This window comes from Pseudophryne corroboree, chromosome 8, assembly GCF_028390025.1.
Source record: "Pseudophryne corroboree isolate aPseCor3 chromosome 8, aPseCor3.hap2, whole genome shotgun sequence".
Classification (NCBI taxonomy): domain Eukaryota; kingdom Metazoa; phylum Chordata; class Amphibia; order Anura; family Myobatrachidae; genus Pseudophryne; species Pseudophryne corroboree.
The window spans coordinates 429,273,451-429,282,689 of record NC_086451.1 but is presented as its reverse complement, the minus strand read 5'-3'; the positions used below and the strand labels follow the sequence as shown (position 1 = coordinate 429,282,689).

The 9,239-nt window shown below is 47.6% G+C and overlaps 1 pseudogene; it reads right to left on the bottom strand.

The window, feature by feature from the left end:
• Positions 1-7,762: 7,762 nt before the first annotated feature.
• On the bottom strand, positions 7,763-7,881 carry LOC134951645 (5S ribosomal RNA; annotated as a pseudogene).
• Between the last annotated feature and the right edge of the window lie 1,358 nt (positions 7,882-9,239).

The following is a 9,239-nucleotide window of genomic DNA, read 5'->3' as shown; positions in this document are numbered from 1 at the left end:
CATACAGGTACAAAGAGCATCGTTGCTGTGCACTGCTTCTAGCGATGATTCCATTCGCACAACCGATCGCAAGGAGATTGACAGAAAGAGGACGTTTATGGGTGTCAACTGGCCGTTTTCTGGGAGTGGTAGGGAAAATGCAGGCGTGTCAAGGCGTTTGCAGAGCGGGTGTCTGACGTCAATTCCGAGACCGGACAGGCTGAAGTGATCGAAAGGGCTGAGTAAGCCCAGAGCTACTCAGAAACTGCTAAAAAACTTTTTCGGCCTGCTCAGCTGCACAAGCGTTCACACACTTGCAAAGCGAAAATACACTCCCCTAGAGGCGACTAGCTGATCGCTGCGCTGCAAAAAGTATCTAGCGAGCGATCAACTCAGAATGAGGGCCCATACACATAAGATATATCTTAAGATCTGGGAGTGGATACAGGCAGGAGCATGCTGTCGTTGATGATAGCTTCAGATCTTCCCTGCAGCATGGAAGATCAGAAGCTTAGACCATCGACCAGCGGGACCGCGCATCCTTATCGTTCACAGACACTGAACGATCTGCACTATTATAAACGATTTGTAGTTCCGATCTGTCAGAAATGGCCAAATCGCTCATAATATCGTCTAGTGTATGGGCACCTTTACAGGAGAATGTGACAGCTTCAAAATAGAGGTGACAAAAATGTTAATTCTTCCAGGGCAATTTCGCCTCATTATACATTGGAATGAGGATGCTTGCGTGTTTCTAAAGTGGAATTTGGCCTGAAGTGTTTTGTTCCCATTTTGCTCCGCCTTGAAATCCCCTACCGTTTTTTGAGATTTATTGTTACAATTACACCACAGAGCAGAATAAATTATCTAAGCTAATACTGTAGATAAATTACGAAAATGTCAAAATACAGGGCGGAATGCCATTATATAATGGGTAGTACTAAAAAGAAATGCAAGACTGCATGTTCTCTGCAAAGCATCATCTTCCCTTGTGAAAATGTAATTATGCATTGCTCCCATATGTATATGCTGGGATATTAAACTTCAGGTATGACAGAATATATTTTTTGTGTAGTACCACTTATAACCAGCAGATGAGGACACAGAGCTATTTTCATTTCATTCGTATTTGATTAAGGGAGCTACTTAATTAGCATGTACAATTGTAAAAGCACTGTATGTACAATGCTATACAGTATGTGTATATTTCTTATATGCATTGAGGGGTAGATGTATTGGGATAAAGTAGAGAGAGATAAAGGGGTCTATTTACAAAGCCTTGGAGAGAGAGATAAAGTGGACGGACATAAAGTACCAGCCAATCAGCTCCTAGTTGCCATGTTACTGGCTGTGTTTGAAACACAATTAGGAGCTGATTGGCTGGTACATTGTATCCGTCCACTTTATCTCCGTCCACGGCTTAATAAATAGACCCCATAGTACCAGCGAATCCGCTCCTAACTGCCTTGTTACAGGCTGTGTTTGAAAAATGACATGAGCTGATTGGTTGTTGGTTTATCTCTCTCTCTACTTTATCACTCTGCAAGGCTTAGTACATCTGCCCTCAGGGAGAATGATCATTATGATTTTATCTTTTTGTAAATACTCTGTTCTGATATATTTCTCTTTGTCTACTGTACATTTTTGTTTTGTATTTATTTGCGTTGCGGTGCTGAAATCAATAAACTTTGCATTGGTTGTAAAACGCGACATGTTGTAAGTCTAGTTTCTAAAGAAGACATCACCATGACATTAGATAAACGATACAATCATTATACATGTTGAAAATTAATAAATGTTTTAAAATCAGTTCACTAATACATGGTTGCACCTAAAATGAAGCAAACTGAGGCAGCCTTAGAATTTACAGCAGTACTTTGCCATTAGATCCACACAGGTACAGATGACAAGCACCCCAAGACGTCCGGGTACACCTCTCCTACCAGTGAGTATTATGGACAATAAAAATATGCTTATCACAAAAAACCTTACTTGTCTACTCAGGGCCGGCTCGAGGCATGTTCCACTCGAGCGGCCGCGCAGGGCGCCACCCTTAAGGGGCGTCGCACGCTGGCACCGCCATGTTGGAGCCTGGAGCCGGCCCTGTCCTGTAGCCGGCTGTGCGCGCTATGCGGCGCCGGCGTCTGATGTCAGACCCCGGCGCCGCACAGTGCGCGCACTTCTGTTTCAGGCAGCGACGCGCACATCAGCACTCCCCCTCCCTCGGACAGCAGGTACTGGGGGCATTTATCTGGCACTGTGGGGGTCATTTATCTGGCACTGTGGGGGGCATATCTGGACTGGTGGGGGCATTAATGTATCTGGCACTGTGGGGGCCTGGGGGCATTCATGTATCTGGCACTGTGGAGGTCATTTATCTGGCACTGTGGGGGCATTGCTGGCACTGTGGGGGCATTTCTGGCACTGTGGGGTCATTTATCTGGCACTGTGGGGTCATATCTGGCACTGTGGGGTCATTTATCTGGCACTGTGGTGGCACTGTGGGGGCATTTATCTGGCACTGTGGGGGTCATTTATCTGGCACTGAGTGGGGCATATCTGGACTGGTGGGGGCATTAATGTATCTGGCACTGTCGGGGCCTGGCGGCATTCATGTATCTGGCACTGTGGGGGTCATTTATCTGGCACTGTGGGGGCATTTCTGGCACTGTGGGGGCATTGCTGGCACTGTGGGGGCATTCATCTGGCACTGTGGGGGCATTTATCTGGCACTGTGGAGGCATTTATCTGGCACTGTTGGGGCATTTATCTGGCACTGTGGGGACATTTATCTGGCACTGTGGGGGCATTTATGTATCTGGCAATGTGGGGGCATTTATGTATCACTGTGGGGGCATATCTAGCACTGGCACTGTGGGGGCATTTATTTATCTGGCACTGTGGGGGCATTTATCTGGCACTGTGGGGGCATTTCTGTATCTGGCACTGTAGGGGCATTTATGTATCTGGCACTGTGGGGGCATCTATCTGGCACTGTGGGGGCATTTATCTAGCACTGTGGGCTTTTCTGTATCTGGCACTGTGGGGGCTTTTCTGTATCTGGCACTGTGGGGGGCTTTTCTGTATCTGGCACTGTGGGGGCATTTATGTATCTGGCACTGTGGGGGCATTTCTGTATCTGGCACTGTAGGGGCATTTATGTATCTGGCACTGTGGGGACATATCTGGCACTGTGTGGCCATTTATGTATCTGGCACTGCTGGGGGGCATGTGATGTGTTGCTGGCACTGCTGGGGGGCATGTCATGTGTAGCTGGCACGGCTGGGGAGCATATCATGTAGTGTTTCCGCTAGGCGTCTGTGGCTAGGCAATGTGTCTAACGTGCTCTGCCTGGCGCAAAGTGTCTAACGTGCTCTGCCTGGAGCAAAGTGTCTAACGTGCTCTGCCTGGTGCAAAGTATCTAACGTGCTCTGCCTGGCGCAAAGTGTATAGGAGGTTCTACCTGGTGCAGTGTGTATTAACTGCACTACTGTGTGGTGTAATGCGAATTGCCACTATTATGTGGCCACGCACCTTCCCCATGAAGCAACGCCCCTAAATTTTTGCTGGCGCGCACTGTCCATGCTTTACCATGTAGGTAGATGAGCACCAAGCATTACAGTATGTACATCATTTTGCCCTCCTAACTTAAAAATGTGCCCTCCCTGCCCTAAAAAGTGAACACTATCATGTGTAGCTGGCACTGCTGGGGGGCATATTGTGTGTAGCTGGCACTGCTGGGGGGCATATCAGGTCTATCTGGCACTGCACATTATGTGTATCTGGCACTATACTGGAGACATTATGTGTGTCTGGCACTATACTGGAGACATTATGTGTATCTGGCACTATACTGGAGACATTATGTGTATCTGGCACTATACTGGAGACATTATGTGTATCTGGCCCTATACTGGAGACATTATGTGTATCTGGCACTATACTGGAGACATTATGTGTGTCTGGCACTATACTGGAGACATTATGTGTATCTGGCACTATACTGGAGACTTTATGTGTGTCTGGCACTATACTGGAGACATTATGTGTATCTGGCACTATACTGGAGACTTTATGTGTATCTGGCACTATACTGGAGACATTATGTGTATCTGGCACTATACTGGAGACATTATGTGTATCTGGCACTATACTGGAGACATTGTGTGTATCTGGCACTATACTGGAGACATTATGTGCATCTGGCACTATACTGGAGACATTATGTGTATCTGACACTATACTGGAGACATTGTTTGTAAGGAACACTACTCTGGCTGTTATGTTTAAGGCTGCTAATTGTGTGCGTAGAGGGGGTGTGAAAATATATTTATTAATAGCCTAATAATATGAAGTTATGAGACCACGCCCACTTTTCCAGAGGCCACACCCACTTTTCCAGAGGCCACACCCACTTTTACTGGAGCGCGCGCGCATGGGGGGGGGGGCACTTTTACATGTTCTCGCTCAGGGTACTAGTAGGCCTGGAGCCGTCCCTGTGCCTACTTTACCAAAATGACAGAAGGCTCACGAAAATCGTGGACAAGTCTCCCAGATGCGGCCTCCTCTCTATCTGCCCCCAGACCCACCTCATCCGCTGGGCAGCAGATGACGCGATTCATGCTGAATTGCGTCATCATAGCCACGTCTCCCCAGTGTACAATGCTGGTAATATTGGCATTGTGCAGCGGGGGGCGTGGCTATCATGAGGCAAACATGCTACAACGCCCCCCCCCCCCAATACAGCCTGCTCTATATTGACATGCCCACGAACCACCCCCTGTGCTGCACCACACCCTCAATCTACCCCCTGCTGGCTGACCTAGCTGTTCCCTCCTCCCAGAGAGGGACTTCTGAAAGTAGGTAAGTATACAGAAAACGATTGCGCTAACCTGCACTTACTGTAGCAGCACCCAACTGCATATCAGCAGAACTGCTCCCTTGCCACTGAGAAAGACAGAGACCAAGTCAAACTACAATCCACAAAAGGATCAATCAACCTTGAAAAAAATGGAACATAAAACAACTTCTAAGTCAGCCAAAAGAAAGACGAGGTGCAGCAAGATCTGGTGGGATCCTCTACTAGGGGGCTGAGGGGAGGCACAAAACTACACTCTAAATGTACATCGGGAATCTTATTCAGAGATGGATGTAGGTCGCTGTGTGGTATGTTACGAGCGCCACCCCCGCCCACTGGACACCCGGCCGGAAGCCGCCGCCGCCTGGCTGGAAGCAGCAGCAGATCCCCTTCTCCCGGCCGCCCGGAAGTCAGCACTGGTCGCAGCGTCATCAGGCGCGGCCACGTGGTGTGACGCATCATCACGGGGCGACAAATAAGGGTCCGCCACGTCACCCGGCCTAGAAGCCCCTGCAGGGGGTATGTAAGGAGCGGGAGTCCTGCATGTATAGCCCAGCTGGAGAAGGACGTCTGCTGCTGTTGCTGCTGATCCTCCTCTTCGGGTTGCTGCTGCAGTTTGTCCTGGGATCCCTGCTGTCCAGAGTTCGGCTGCTGCTGCTGCATTTGCCACTACTTCTGACCCTGCTGTCCGGTGGTCCAGGTAAGCCCTCAGTGAAGCTCCCTCTCGGTATAGGCATTGTGCTTCACTGTATTCTCATAGACTGTAGGCATTGTGCTTCACTGTATTCCCATAGAGTAGGTATTGTGCTTCACTGTATTCTCATAGGCTGTAGGTATTGTGTTTCACTGTATTCTCATAGGCTGTAGGTATTGTGTTTCACTGTATTCTCATAGGCTGTAGGTATTGTGTTTCACTGTATTCTCATAGGCTGTAGGCATTGTGCTTCATTGTATTCTCATAGGCTGTAGGTATTGTGTTTCACTGTATTCTCATAGGCTGTAGGCATTGTGTTTCACTGTATTCTCATAGGCTGTAGGCATTATGTTTTGCTGTAGTTCTATTGACTGTAGGTATTGTGTGTCGCTGTATTTTCCTGTATTGCATTTCCTGTGTGCGAAGCATTCTGCGGTATTACACTGCATAGTGGTTAGTGGGTTGCAAATTGGTCGGGCCGCAGGCATCCTTAGGCGCCAGGCCACAGGTACCCAGCCTAGGTCCTCCCTGCGTGTTACTCCTAGTCAGGCTCCCCTTTAAGGTCTGCTGTTAGCTACGCGAAGCCCAGCCGGTGGACGGGAGCCACTCGCTCCTGCCCACCGCTGTGCGCCTCTTGCGTATTTCTGTCCTAGGTACCGGAATGGCGACCGCTCGTCACGCAAGTGGACAAGATAGTGTCGGGTGAGCAATCCTGTGTTCTGTGTGTGTTCCATAAGTTTGTCTCCCCGTCCCCCACCCCTCCCCTGTTCATGGGCGTTTCCGTCCAGGGTCGCACCGGGTGCTTCCGCACCTCACGGGCACCCAGTCTGAGGCCACAAGTGCCAATGATGACCGATCACCCGAGGGTATCCCTCCTCCCCTCCTCTCTGTGCGTATGTAGGTTGTTGTCTTCTTTGCAGGAATCATCCTGGACCCTCAGCCACTCTCGTCTAGCGAGCTGTAGTCACCCTTAAGGGGAAGCAGGAGCATCCGAAGGGGAGCAGAGGGACCGGCCTCGGTAAGTGTAACGGGCACCTGACCCACATCGGATCCACATCACAGGCTCGGGGCTCACCCCCATTACATTTGGTGTAGTAGGCAGGATCCAAAGGACCAGAGTAATGGACACAGATATTCCAACCACGGCCCCAGCGGCCCCAGTGACCATGGCGTCCGACCTGACAACGGCAATGGCGGCCGCCCTGCGGTCCGGACTACCCATCGGAACAGCTGGACACTTTTTGAAGAAATTCGATGGCTGGAACATGGACTTGGACGACTGGAAGGACCAACTGGATACCACCATTTGACAGTATCATGTGCTTGCCTCCGAACAGGTAAACCTAGCTTTGGACACCCTCCAAGGAGATGCCAAGAAGACCCTACTGCGGTGGCACGCCACTAAGAAGAAGGACGTCGAGGGGGTGTTTGAGGCACTCAAGATGGTATACCGATAACAAGTCACGGGGCTCCAGCAGTGCCTTTTCACCCGCAAGCAGATTGAGGATGAGAGCATCTCCGAGTTCGTCAATGCCCTCCAAGAATATATGAAAGCTGTTCAGGCCAGAGAAGATGAGCTCCTGCTGACTGGTGACCCCCAACTCTGCTTTGCAAGGCCTGTTCATGGCTGGACTCCAAAATCAACACCTGCAAACCCACCTCCAGACCCGGATTCAGGAAAACGCCACACTGACGTTGCACGATGTGTTGACCCAAGCTCTGGCCAAGGACCAGTAATTCAGGGGTGGCATCTGCACCATGGCCTTGCAGCAGGCCCTGCTGGTCATCCCAACTATAGGAAAATAAGGAGAAAAGAAGACTCTTTTGTGGGCGCACTCTTAACTTTAAATGAATATAGAAATTAGTCAGAATAGATTAAAAGTTCAAATTTTAATAATTCAACAAAATTAAGATGATCAGTGGTTCATAAAGAAAATAATGGTCAAAAAGATAATAATATATTCCAATAGCACAGAGTGCTGATACAAGATGAATACTGAGTTCCGGCTGACGGAAGAGATTCTGAATGTTTGTAAACAAATAGTTTCAATTTTAGACGGTACGTTCTACTGGTAAACAAAACACTGTTTTATGTTCCCTGTCAGGGTATAATTAATACAAATAATACAGTCTGGATACTGATTATACTTATAGGTAGTATAAGGGTGGAAAGTCAGATGGCAGTGTGGATCTTCTGTCAGTGTTAGACACTGTGTATGCTAAACCAATGAGCTCTACTAAACTGAGTATTCCTCAATGGTCACCCACTTGAGTACTGACCCAGCCCAACACTGATTAGCTTCCGAGATCAGACGGCTTCGGGCGTTTCCAGTGTGGTATGATAGTAGAGAGAATGAACAATAATTGGAAGCTCTGGAATCACTGATGAGAGTTCATGAATTTACATAGTTATTCAGGACAGATCTCAGAGATAGAGGAAACCAGATGGATCTGCTGCCAATGTTAGACCGGGACGTGGCCCTGAATCAATGGTGAGAGTCCACAAAATAAAGAAAAGAAAGAAATAAGTAAGCAATGCTTGTAATTTTTGCAATAATGGAATAAATTGTAACATCAATTCTATAATTGGCTCGATTCCTATAATATAGTGATCAGAAATTGCCTAAGTATAGGATGTCTAAGATAAAGAGACAAAAGACAAATGGAAAAAGATAACAATGTAACCAGCAGACTATGTAAAAGTATCCAACTGCAAGATATTAATAATAAAAGGAAACAGAAACAGATAACAAGGAGACTGTAGCCAAATTACAGTGGTGTATCCTGACTAGAATAGGTCTATTAGGGTTTTGATTAAATCCCAACTATGCCAGAAGCCAGCCCGCCGTCTGTAGACAGTGAAACGCGTCAGGCTTGCTTCTCTCCGGTCTAAGGGACTCTGTGGACTCTGATTCCATTCACCATCCATCGGATAATTCCAGGTCACCTTCAGTCCAAATCACAAAGGTTAAAGGGGACTCCATCGAACGTGCTGCACACCACTGCTAACTTGGTGCCATTTTGCCACAAAAGGCCCAACACGAGGAGGATTCTTCCCTTTATAAATACCTTGGGACTGGTAAATATATGCATAAAATCATCTAGGACCTTTGCTATTGGTACGTGACCACATATCTCTATATGGACTGTAGCCCACAGAACTGTATAAAAAATCCCTGATATTTGACCTTGGAGAGAGGACATTATATGAATGCTGTATGTTTCATTGTTTTCTTTTTATAATGTATATGTGAATTCCAGCTTTGTGAAGCTGGGGTGCTAATGAATATACATTTTTAACATAAAACATTCTCTTGAATAAATGAAGGTTTTTAGATTACCCTGTTTTCTCTTAATGTATTATATATAATTCAGTTAGCGCTGTTTATTATTATATATCTTTCTGTCTTTAAACTAACTTCCCTCGCGGTTGCGGGCCAAACCACAAGAAAAAGGACCGAGAACTTGGACATCAACTACTCCTCGGACCTAATTGGAGAGTGCCCTAATGTAATAGCCTTGCTGGCCAGGAAGAATCAACGATGCCTCCTAAATACGGGCTCGCAGGTATCCACCATGTCCGAACAATGTTTCCAAGAACACTATGCCCACCTGACAAAGGCAAACATTGGGAGCTGGGTAACCCTCAAGGCCGCCAAAAACCTCCCCATCCCCATTGTGGGGGTGGTGCGGATTGAGGTGGAACTG